Source organism: Moschus berezovskii, chromosome 1 (assembly GCF_049115385.1).
Source record: "Moschus berezovskii isolate FMDL1 chromosome 1, NW_MosBer_1.0, whole genome shotgun sequence".
In the NCBI taxonomy this organism is placed as follows: Eukaryota; Metazoa; Chordata; class Mammalia; order Artiodactyla; family Moschidae; genus Moschus; species Moschus berezovskii.
In genome coordinates, this window is record NC_142460.1 from 117,790,171 (window position 1) to 117,803,529 (window position 13,359).

A 13,359-nucleotide genomic window follows, 5' to 3' on the forward strand; every position below is an offset into this window, starting at 1 on the left:
CTCACCCCAATACTCTTGCCTGGAGAATTCCATGGATGGAGGAGCCTGGCAGGGGTCCAGTGGGTCCAAATAGTTGGACATGACTGAGTGACTTCACTAGTTAGATTAGCCACATGGGTTAGCTAACGTTCTTACAGCAAGTAATATGTGACAGCAAAATAGAGAAGCCATTGCTTGCCCAAGTCATCTTCAGCCATCTCCCTCTTTTTTCAACACTTCTAATATCTAGCAAAGTAATTTGAAGTAGTTGTGTTGAGGAGGTCCAGACACAGAATCAGGCTGGCCTACTCCTCAGCCTTATAGGAGATTCCGGACTAGACAGGAGGCAGAGGAAGACAGAGGCAAACTGTTATTTTTGCCCAGAATTCACCAGGCTGTCTGTGGGTAGCAACTGTCACGGTCTTTTCTGGGGACTGGATGCCTCCTGACTCCCCTCATATCTCATATCCTTGGCACTGAAAGTTACTCAGCGTTAACTCAGAACACAGAACTCGGTGACCTTCAGCTCTCCAAGGGGCATGTTTCCAGGCCCAGGGTTCTGCTAACATGATCCCCAGAAGGCAGTCCTCTTAAGCAGAAAAATGCCATGGTCTGTCTTTATCCATATTCTGAAACATTTATAAAGTAATGAGTGCCTCTAAAATTATATTAAGAACTCATGACAGCCCTCTGAAGTAGGTGCTATTAGTGGTCCCCAATTTATACAGACATGAAGAAACTGGAGTTTAGAGAGGGTGACTATCTTGCCCAAAGGCCCAAGGTTCACAAGGGGCAGAGAGGGGACTAAACCCAGATCTGCATGGTCCCGACTAGTATGCCATTTTGCTTCTAAGTATGGCATATTTGTGATCATGCCCTCTGACCCAGTTAAATTCAGAATTCAACTCAGCTAAATGAGAGAATAACATGTAGAAGTTTCAATTCAATAAAATTGAAGGTTATATATGTACCAGAAACAAACCATGTCATCACTTATACTTGCTATTTAAAGGGTTCTTTGGGATGACATGTATTTTACCAACGTGGGTTCTGATGTCATCTAAATGCCTCTATGATCAGTTCCCAAGAAAGCAAAAAAGGCAGAGAAAATAATATGGGTTCACAGAGTTAAGTACTACATATGGTAGAAACTAATCAAAATTCTGCCCTCAATCTTCTGGTGAACATTCACTGCAAGAGAAAACTCAAAAAAATTTGCATATTGTTTTGTCATTTTATATGTAAGTGAAAAATGGGAAGTTTCAAGTATGATTTAATGGGTTAAGACTTCTTAAACTGACATGACAAAAATATCTCATCCTGCCTGTTGAAAGAACCATGTACTTAACATCTTTAAAACATTCCAGACTGCATCAAAAACATAAGGGGATTAAAAAAAATACAGGGGTGAAAGGGCAAAAGACAAAAGATAAGTGATGGAACCTGATAAAGACAACTACACACCCTATTCATTAGCAAAAATGTGGGCCACCACAGTTTCCAGATTTTTTCCTCAAAAATCTGAACTGCAGATTTTGCCTCTGCACCAGGAAAGTCAATGCCTCTGGAAGGAAAAAAATATATATATATATATCAGAACACTGGAATCTTACTGAAAAAGTGACTCATAGCTGGATTTCTCTGGCCCCTAGAGGACAGTGCCCAGGTCAGAAAGCATATGTCAGTGAGCAGCACCCTCCTTCTGAAAACAGCCATATGTCCCGCAGACTGCCTGCCTTCCAGCCAACACGTAGGCAGTTGTTGCAAGGCCTGAAAACCTGCTCAGACCTCTCCCAGCATCACTCAGGGGCCTTCGAGACTAGGGGATAGATCTGGCAGCCTATGTCTAAAATGGAAGTAAGGATGTTAATTGCCCAGTTTCTTGCCAAAATGAGTGTATCTTGCATTTTGATGCAAGGGTTCACATTGTCCCTTTAAAAAAAGAAAAGTTATTTGGGTTTCCTTGGACTATTTTCACTTTTCAGACTGTACTTGGCAGAAGAATGGATGAATTCCACTGACCTGAGCTCGTTTTTAATTTTTTTTTTCATGTTTTCTTGATATATTTGCCATACACAGGATTCAAATGCAGCTGCAGACAGGTGAAAACACACGGGATTTATCATCACCAGAGACTTGAGAGATGAAGCAATCACGAAAAGTCAGCTAGAAACTGTACATTTTTAAATGCAGTGCAGAAAGTACCCACATTAGGAGAAAGGACCCCTGCTCCCTCCACAAGCAAACTCTCTTCCAATACACCCAGTCTGACTATGCCTAAGAAGTATGTGCTCATGAGATAAAAAGGCTAAAGTGAAAGAAGAAATCAGCCACTCATGAAGTGCGAAAGCCCCACAAACATCTCAAACAGAAAAGGACCAGTGCTATCTCTTAAGGGGAGCCAGGACCAAAAAAATTCCAAAAGAAAATCTGCTTGGACTCCCCACATTCCAGACCTTATTAACATCAGACTCCTCCTTCCAAACAAAGGAAACCACTGTCGGCCCTGCACAGGTAGAGGCAGCCACCTCCTCCCAGAGCCAAGCCTCCCAGCAAGAGAGAGCCTCCAAGAACCCACAGATGCTCATAATCTCAGAGCTCCAGAGGAAAAGGCTGTCCACAGCCTTACCAAAGCAGTTCTTATCTGCAGAATGAATAAGCATTCATGGTAATTATCAATAAAGAGATACTGGGGTCAGATTCTGTTGTCTCAACAGTAATAGCCAAATGCAGGAAAAGAAGAAAATGTCAGGGAGGGCCATCTGAGAAGGGATCAGGATACAAAAACTTTATATACTGCTACTGGGGATGAGAAGGCAGTCTATGACCTCTGAAGAAGAAAAGCACAAGAAGGATGCTTTTGTCACAAGCTTTCAATGTAATGATTAGAAATTATGATTCTACATGATGGAATTTTATCAAATGTGTAACTGAATCTCTGGTTTATCAACAATTCCAAAGGTCAAATGCCAAAAGTACACTGTACCTTCATCTTCTTCTATATTTGAAATTCTTACCATTTTGTTTCAATTTTTCCCCATATGGCCCTGTAAGTTCTAGAGGTTTTGCCATAAGCTACTATGTACATGCTAGCGACAAAAAAGGAACTTCCCCTCCCTACCCCTTGCATATACATATACAGGTACCACAAAAGGAATATGCTTCAGCTTAAATCCAGTGTTTTAATGGAATGCCTCCCATACTGCTCATTTAAAATCTTCCTTAAACACTGTTTGGCGTTCACAGGGTCAGTTGGTTTTCAAATGTTACTGCGCCTAATCACCACCTGGAGAGCCCAATGAAACACAGGTTGCTGGGCCCCATGTCCACCAACTGCAATCTCGCAGGCCTGGGGCAGGCCAGCGGGGCACAGGTCTTAGAGGCTCCAAGATGGTGAGAAAGCAGGAGCCTGGGACTGAATAGCCAGGGTTCAGGTGCGATTGAGAAAAGCCACGTGGATGACAAGTGCCTACATCTCCCACCCCAACCACAGCAGCACACCAATTCTCCCTGCCTTCATGGTGCACACACACACACGTGTGTGCACGTACGTAACAGAGACAGACGGGGAGAGAGGGAGATGGTGGAGGGGAGGAGGGCTACTGTATTTAACCGGGGATCCACGTAAGATTTTTTGAAAAAGGAAGATATGCTCCTCGATCAGCTTTTGAAAATCACTGACTTTAACTCACCCATTCATTTTACTGAAAGGGAGTTCCAGTGAGATGACTTGTTATGCATCACACAGTCCAAAACACAACCAATTGCTACCTTACAATTCCATTAAGGTTTGAAAATGTTAAAGTAATGAGTAAAAAAGATAAACCCAGGATGAGGTAAATGTCAGCAGTATCAACTGCACACACAAAATACTTTTATACACACACACACAGACACACACGTTTGGCAATTTTGACTTATAAACACTCTTGATGTTCTTTCTCTCTCTTCCTCCCCCTACTCAAACCATCCACCCACCCCCATTATTAATGAGATTGCAAAAGTCTTTTCATATTATCAGACAGTGGATCCTCACCATAGTTTTTATTTTTCATTCTGGCTTCACATCAACACTTCTAAAACAGTACCAACAGACAACCTTACTTTCCTACTCAGGATATATGGTGAAGAGGCTACAATGCTGGTTGAAAACTAGGGGATTTCAGTTCCAAAACTGTATCCCTCTGAGTAACTTCCTTTATTACCATGCACTTTGGTTTTTACCAGGATTAAATGAAAGGATGAAACTTCCCTCTCACTCAATGAAGAGCAACAGAAACTTCTTTAGTTCCTGTGATAAAAGGAACATGACAATTTTAACTGGGTTTGGGCCACAGAAGAGGCTGAGCTCTTCTTGCACAGCTCTCTGCACACAAGGACAGCTTGTTTCCTTCCTGTTCTGGACCAACTATGGACATGGAACCCAAGTACTGATCTAAAATCAAATGTTAGTTAAAGAAAAGAAAAAGGAGGGGAAAATTCTTGAAATATTTTCTTCTAGTCAATTTGCCCTTGCTATGCCTTGGGAGACAGGCAGGCTTAACAGAAGAGGTGATATTTCACCTAGCTCTTGAAGACCTGTGTTGGAGTGTGCTAGGCAAAGGGACTGGAAGGAAAAGAAGAGAGAATGAGGCATATTCCCGAAATAGGGCAAAAATTTGGACATCTGGTGAGGAAATCTAAAGTACTTGGGAAGGCAAGCATCAAGCAGCTTAGACAGAGGTTCCATAAGGAGGGGGGATAGCATGTTCAAATCTGATGGAGCCATAATCAGAGGATGGGATGGAGAGGAAGATGGATAAGGACGTATCTTAAAATATAAGGTGGTCCTTCTCAGGCTGAGCACAGGGACTCCTAACTGAGGTTTCTGAAAAATATATGAGCAGATGTCAAAGACAGGGTCCATTAGAAAGGATTCCCCAAGAGGGCACTGAGGGTTCTCACTCACTTGGAAATTTAGGGGTCCCTAATGGGGCAATGCGGAGAAGGCAATGGCACCCCACTCCAGGACTCTTGCCTGGAAAATCCCATGGATGGAGGAGCCTGGTAGGCTGCAATCCATGGGGTCGCTAAAAGTCAGACACGACTGAAGCGTCTTAGCAGCAGTAGCAGCAGAAATGGGGCAATGAGAAGCTATGTGAAATCTGGCACCTCTGGGCAGGAGACACATTTCTGCCCCTGCAGAGATTCAGTAGCAACCTCTCCAAGAGAGCCTGGATGGGACTTCCAGAGGTAGAGGTCCAGGAATACCAGGTTTAACTTTCAAAATGAAGATAGCCTAAGCAGAAGGAAGACACTTCTGGCTTCCAGGGGAAGGACCTGCAGGGAAAGGGCATGATTGCAAGAGAGAGGGCATCATATGGGAGTGCAGGGGCATAAAGAGATACTTGTTTTGAGAAGACATAACTTGATGAGAGTTGACCCTAAGATTACAGGAGGGAGATGATAAGAACAGTCAAGTAAAAAAGATGACCATTATACAAAGGTGTTAAGAATTGAGCTAGACCACTTTTAATATTTCACACTGGGAATTAAAATACCCATTTTATAGACAAGGATACAGAGATTCAGGGAATATGAAAGGCAAATAGTCAACAAGTGACAAAACCCAATTCTAAGCCAAGTATGTCTGATACCAAAGCCCAAAATGTTCTCTGCCACACCAACGTGTGCAAAAAAACAGGAACCCTACATTTCCCTGATGGTACTGTGGGACTTTGTCCTAAGCTGTTTTCCCAAAAGTACCAGTAAATGAACAGAGGGGTTGGCTGCAGAGTAGAAGCCAACAGAGCAGTTAAGTACACAGGACTCTTTCCACAAATATTTACTAAGTATTGGTAAGTACTATGTGCCATACATACTTTCAGGGGGTGATGCAAGCATGCTGAATTAAAGTTGCTACTTCATATCATGTACAACATAGCAAACCACACCTTCTATAACTATCCTTGATATCAGAACAGTAGTTCTCTATCTTGCTGGTCACCATTCTCAGTGGAGATTTGATAAAAAAACATCAAGCCAGATCAAGTGAAGAAATTCTGGTTGAGTAGGTCTGAAATGAGGCGGAGGGGGTCTGCATTTTTTGGAAGTCCCATTGGTGCTTCTGAAGTATAGTCAACCAAGAGAACCAGGATTCAAGACAGTAATTAATGTACCTCTGTCTTTTTAATGTGTTAATTTCTTTAGGTTAATATAATTTGTTTGCTTCTGTATCACAGGACCAGGTACAAATTTGAAGTTTCCCTTTTCCTTTTACATTTGATATTTCCCGGATTGGGAGTGGGAGGAGAAGGGGACGACAGAGAATGAGATGGCTGGATGGCATCACCGACTCGATGGACATGAGTTTGAGTGAACTCCGGGAGTTGGTGATGGACAAGGAGGCCTGGTGTGCTGTGATTCATGGGGTTGCAAAGAGTCGGACATGACTGAGCGACTGAACTGAACTGAACTGAAGTGGTAGAAAGGTGCAAAGTAACTTTAGCAGATTTCCTCAAAAGCTAGGGAATTCTGAGGAAAAAAGGTTGGCCTTCTCTGGCAATGTGGGCATCTTAAGTAGAATGTAGAAAAATAATACCACAAGCTGCACTTCAAGGCTAAGTATAAAACCTAATCATGTGCAAATGACATATTAATGTAAACAGGTCAATGTACTAGAATTAACTTTTAGTTTAATATTAATCAATTTCAGTCTGAATTTGGCAATAAGGAGTTCATGATCTGAGCCACCGTCAGCTCCCGGTCTGGTTTTTGCTGACTGTATAGAGCTTCTCCATCTTTGGCTGCAAAGAATATAATCAATCTGATTTCAGTGTCGACCATCTGGTGATGTCCATGTGTAGAGACTTCTCTTGTGTTGATGGAAGAGGGTGTTTGCTCTGACTTGTGCGTTCTCTTGTCAGAGCTCTATTAGCCTTTGCCCTGCTTCATTCTGTACTCCAAGGCCAAATTTGCCTGTTACTCCAGGTGTTTCTTGACTTCCTACTTTTGCATTCCAGTCCCCTATAATGAAAAGGACATCTTTTTTGGGTGTTAGTGCTAGAAGGTCTTGAAGGTCTTCATAGAACTTCAGCTTCTTCAGCATTACCGGTCGGGGCATAGACTAGGATTACCGTGATACTGAATGCTTTGCCTTGGAAATGAACAGAGATCATTCTGTCGTGTTTGAGATTGCATCCAAGTACTGCATTTTGGACTCTTGTTGACTATGATGGCTACTCCATTTCTTCTAAGGGATTCCTGCCCACAGTAGCAGATACAATCGTCATCTGAGTTAAATTCACCCATTCCAGTCCATTTTAATTCACTGATTCCTAGAATGTCTATGTTTACTCTTGCCATCTCCTGTTTGACCACTTCCAATTTGCCTTGATTCATGGACCTAACATTCCAGGTTCCTACGCAATATGGCTCTTTACAGCATCGAACCTTGCTTCTATCACCACACCCATCCACAACTGGGTGTTGTTTTTGCTTTGGCTCCATCCCTTCACTCTTTCTGGAGTTCTTTCTCCACTGATCTCCAGTAGCATATTGAGCACCTACAGACCTGGGGAGTTCCTCATTCAGTATCCTATCATTTTGCGTTTTCATACTAATCATGGGGTTCTCAAGGCAAAAATACTTAAGTGGTTTGCCGTTCCCTTCTCCAGTGGACCACATTCTCTCAGACCTCTCCACCATGAGCCGTCTGTCTTGGGTGGTCCCACACGGCATGCCTTAGTTTCACTGAGTTAGACAAGGCTGTGGTCCATGTGATCAGATTGGCTAGTTGTCTGTGATTGTGGTTTCAGTCTGTCTGCCCTCTGATGCCCTCTCTAGGTGCCTACAATCTTACTTGGGTTTCTCCTACGTTGGATGTGGGGTATCTCTTCACGGCTGCTCAAGCAGCGCAGCCGCTGCTCCTTACCTTGGACGTGGAGTAGCGCCTTCCTAAGAAAGACTTCCTCAGTAATCAGTGCAAAGAAATAGAGGAAAACAATGAATGGGAAAGACTAGAGATCTCTTCAAGAAAATTAGAGATACCAAGGGAACATTTCATGCAAAGATGGGACAGAAATAGTATGGACAGATAAAGGACAGAAATGGTATGGACCGAACAGAAGCAGAAGATATTAAGAAGAGGTGGCAAGAATATACAGAAGAACTGTAAGAAAAGATCTTAATAACCCAGATAATCATGATGGTGTGATCACTCACCTAGAGCCAGACATCTTGGAATGTGAAGTCAAGTGGGCCTTAGGAAGTATCATTATGAACAAAGCTAGTGGAGGTGATAGAATTCCAGTTGAGCTATTTCAAATCCTGAAAGATGATGCTGTGAAAGTGCTGCACTCAATATGCCAGCAGATTTGGAAAACTCAGCAGTGGCCACAGGACTGGAAAAGGTCAGTCTTCATTCCAGTCCCAAAGAAAGACAATGCCAAAGAATGCTCAAACTACTGCACAATTGCACTCATCTCACACGCTAGTAAAGTGATGCTTAAAATTCTGCAAGCCAGGCTTCGGCAATATGTGAACTGTGAACTTCCAGATGTTCAAGCTGGTTTTAAAAGGCAGACGAACCAGAGATCAAATCGCCAACATCCGCTGCATCATGGAGAAAGCAAGAGAGTTCCAGAAAAACATCTATTTCTGCTTCGTTGACTATGCCAAAGCCTTTGACTGTGTGGATCACAATAAACTGTGGAAAATTCTGAAAGAGATGGGAACACCAGACCACCTGACCTGCCTCTTGAGAAACCTGTATGCAGGTGAGGAAGCAACAGTTAGAACTGGACATGGAACAACAGACTGGTTCCAAATAGGAAAAAGAGTATGTGAAGGCTGTATACTGTCACCCTGCTTATTTAACTTATATGCAGAGTACATCATGAGAAATGCTGGGCTGGAAGAAGCACAAGCTGGAATCAAGATTGCTGAGAGAAATATCAACAACCTCAGATATGCAGATGACACCACCCTTATGGCAGAACTAAAGATACTCTTGATGAAAGTGAAAGAGGAGAGTGAAAAAGTTGGCTTAAAGCTCAACATTCAGAAAAGTAAGATCATGGCATCTGGTCCCATCACTTCATGGCAAATAGATGGGGAAACAGTGGCTGACTTTATTTTTCTGGGCTCCAAAATCAGTGCAGATGGTGATTGCAGCTATGAAATTAAAAGACACGTACTTGGAAGGAAAATTATGACCAACCTAGACAGCATATTAAAAAGTAGAGACATTACTTTGTCAACAAAGGTCCATCTAGTCAAGGCTATGGTTTTTCCAGTGGTCATGTATGAATGTGAGAGTTGGACTACATATAAAGAAAGCTGAGCGCAGAAGAATTGATGCTTTTGAACTGTGGTGTTGGAGAAGACTCTTGAGAGTCCCTTGGACTGCAAGGAGATCCAACGTGTCCATCCTAAAGGAGATCAGTCCTGGGTGTTCATTGGAAGGACTGATGTTGAAGCTGAAACTCCAATACTTTGGCCACGTGATGTGAAGAGCTGACTCACTGGAAAAGACCCTGATGCTGGGAAAGATTGAGGGCAGGAGGAGAAAGGGACGACAGAGGATGAGATGGTTGGATGGCATCACCGACTCAATGGACATGGGTTTGGGGGGACTCTGCGAGTTTGTGATGGACACGGAGGCCTGGCATGCTGCGCTTCACGAGGTCACAAAGAGTTGGACACGACTGAGCAACTGAACTCTACTAAAATTAATCAGATGGCATTAAACTTATGAATTATCTGAAAGACGTATTTCCCAGGTTCAGAAATCAATTGCTGTATATTCAACGAAAAAGATGCTCTGGGAGAATATTCTCACTCAAAAGAAGGCAGAAGAAGAATTGTGGGATCCTTTTAACCAACAACCACATTCTGAGGCCCACAGGGCTGAACCATTATAAACAACATAATGGACTCCACAAACAAGAGGAGCTTTTTTTCACTCACTCCACCTGATTCATGATTCCCTCTTTGCTTGGACAACCTGGAGGCTCAAAGCCAAAGAGATGACACAAAATCGTTCAAGCTAGTCTTCAACAGTATATGAAGTGAGAACTTTCAGATATAAAAGCTGGATTTAGAAAAGGCAGAGGAACCAGAGATCAAATTGCCAACATCTGGATCATAGAAAAAGCAAGAGAATTCCAGAAAAACATCTACTTCTGCTTCATTGACTACTCTAGACCCTTATTTGTTTTTCCAGTAGTCACGTTCGGATGTACAAGTTGGACCATAAAGAAGGCTGAGCGCTGAAGAATTGATGCTTTTGAACTGCGGTGTTGGGGAAGACTCTTGAGAGTCCCTTGGACTGCAAGGAGATCGAACCAGTTAATCCTGAAAGAAATCAACCCTTAATATTCACTGGAAGGACAGATGCTGTAGTTCCAATACTTTGGCCACCTGATGGGAAGAGATGACTCATTGGAAAAGACCCTGATGCTGGGAAAGATTGAAGGCAGAAGGAAAAGGGGACAACAGAGGATGAGATGAATGGATGGCATCACTGACTCAGTGGACATGAGTTTGAAGAAATTCTGGGAGATGGTGATGAGCAGGGAAGCTTGGTGTGCTGCAGTCCATAGGGTCGCAAAGAGTCAACAGGACTGAGCGACTAAACAACAACAACATCAGGCATCTCTGCGGGATTCTTTCATATACAACATTCCGTTCCATTCCGTTCTGTCACTCAGTCGTGTCTGACTTTTTGCGACCCCGTGGACTGTAGCCTACCAGGCTTCTCCATCCATGGGATTCTCCAGGCAAGAATACTGGAGTGGGTTACCGTTTCCTTCTCCAGGGGATCTTCCCGACCCAGGGATCAAACCCGGGTCTCCCGCATTGGAGCCAGACGCTTTAACCTCTGAGCCACCAGGGAAGCCCCCATGTACAACATTAGTCATTTTATTTGTCCTCAGTTTCCTTAGATATTTTTTATACACTACTTTTCACAGAAGATTTAGTTGCAGAGCAAAACTGAGCAGTTACAGAGAACACCCGGATACACCCCAACCGCACATACATGTATTCTCTCCCACCTATCAAAATCCACACCAGAGCAGTCCATTTGTTGCAACTGATGTATAATGACACATCCCCACCACCAGGTCCACAGTTTACATTAGCCTACATGTAGCTCTTAGTGTTGTACACTATGGGTTTTGACAAATGTATATGATATAAGCCTTCCATTCCAGTACCAGAGTAGTTTCACCGCCCTCAAATCCTCTAGGCTTGGCTTATTCATCCCTCCCTCCCCCACTCTCTGACAACTGTAGGTCTTTTTACCATCTCCATAATTTTGTCTTTTCCTATTAGGTAGTTGGAATCATACATTATGTAGCCCTTTCAGACTGGCTTGTTTCACTTAGTAATGCATATTTAAGGTGGCTCCATGTCATTCATAGCTAGACAGCTCATTTCTCTTCAGTGCAGAGTCATGCTCCTTGTCTGGAAATACCAGTTTATTTATCCATTTACTTACTGAAGGACATTCTGGTTGCTTCCAAGTTTTGGCACTTATGAGTAAAGCTGCTCTAAACATACATGTGCATTTTTGGGGGTCAGGATATATATTTTCAATTCATTTGGGTAAAAAAATATTTTTTATCCAACATGTAAACTCCCTCAGATCCTTACTAGAATGAGCTAGAGTACATAAGATAATACTCCATCTGATTTTCTGTTTCATGGCTAAACCACCTGGAGAGTAGCACTTGGAGTGATTCTGAGGAGGCAAATAGTATGATGAGAACAGGAGTAACACGCTGAGCTTGAACTGAAGGAGAGAAAAGTATTTCCTCTTTTCACTGTGAAACACACACTTCTAAAAGGCCATAGCAAGAGTAATCTCACTGTCACCAACACAATAACATGTTTTCTACACAAGAGCAAAGAGTTTGAGGTGCTCAGAATAATTATATTCTCTGTCATAAGGTAAAATGACAAAATGCCTGTAAACATATGTACATTAACAAGCATTTCAGTGTTGATTTCAATGCAAATCCATTTCCTTTCTGATAGCTATGATAGGATATTAAAATATAGGGTAGCTTACATATTTAAATATATACAAAAATAAATAATTGCATATATAAGGAAAGTACTTAGTTTTGCAGCAATTAATTCAAAATACATTAATTTTATATGCTAACTTCAACCCTGCTTCATCTCATTTACCTTCTCTCATAATCTCTCAGCCTCTTAGATCTTCCTAAATTTATTTTATTTGCCTGTATTATATTTATCTATGTCATCTGTCTTAAATCTTTTCTGATACAAGGCATGACAAAAATTATTAAAGAATGAATCAAGTAATCAAGGTATTCAGACTTGGTAAGCTCTCTGAAGACAGCTAATACATTCTCTTACTCTTTTCTTTAGATGAAAATTCTCCTTAGGGAAACTTATTTCTAATCTTGTGTGTTTGTGTGTATGTGTATGAATTATTTTATATGCCATGATTTAAATTTACAATATTGCTAATACCTGAATTTAAAACTTTGAAATTGTAGTATCATTTAACTAAAACTTACGCTATATAACAGACATAGTACTTTCCTATAGGAGCTATTTAAAAGCCTCTTAAATCTTGGGTTTCTCTTATATACTTATTTATGCTTTGTTTAATAACTGTAATAATAATGCATGATAATTAAATATAATTTGGAAAATACAGAAAAGAATAAAGAACAAAATGAAATGCATCTATAATTCATTTCACTCGGAGAAACTACTGTTCACTTTTCACTATATCTTATTATTACTCTTTTTCATGCCACAGTTCACTCATGTAAATAACCTGGGGCAAAATGCTGATCTGAAGTCTGGTTTTACCTAATTTTCCTCAGCCCTGATGGAGGCCACGCTTCCCTACACAATCAACCACACACTAATTAGTTTTCATTCACAAACATATCCTCACATACACAGTGACTTTGTCTACCTGATTGAGGCCCAAAAAGGAAGGAATATATTTAACTGTATTATAATCAGTTCTGACCTTGTCTTTTACATGTCTTTGTTTTATCTACATCTGTGATCTCACCGAACTTAATCAAAATGTTCTTCTTTTGCTTCCCTTAAGTCAATCTTCTACATATACCCATATAAAAAGCTTGTTTTTAACTCCTGTGTTGTAAGAACAGGTTATGTCTAAATCTCATCTAAAAACTTCATTTACAACATACATACCTTCTTCCCCAAATTAACTTATCTACAGCCACAAAAGTAATCTACCAAAAAAAAAAACCCAATATGCCCTTTGAGCTGACATCTGTCTATTTGGACGTGGTAACACTATTTCTTCCTTCTCATTCTCGGTCTATGAATACTTCATTCAAGATGCCAAAGGTGGCATTAAACAATGCCTGTTGAGATTTA

General features: G+C 41.5%; 1 protein-coding gene across 4 annotated transcripts in view; it reads right to left on the bottom strand.

The window, feature by feature from the left end:
* FNDC3B (fibronectin type III domain containing 3B) overlaps positions 1–13,359 on the bottom strand; it is a 376,057-nt gene that overhangs the window by 139,636 nt on the left and 223,062 nt on the right. The gene's annotated exons all lie outside the window — the stretch shown is intronic.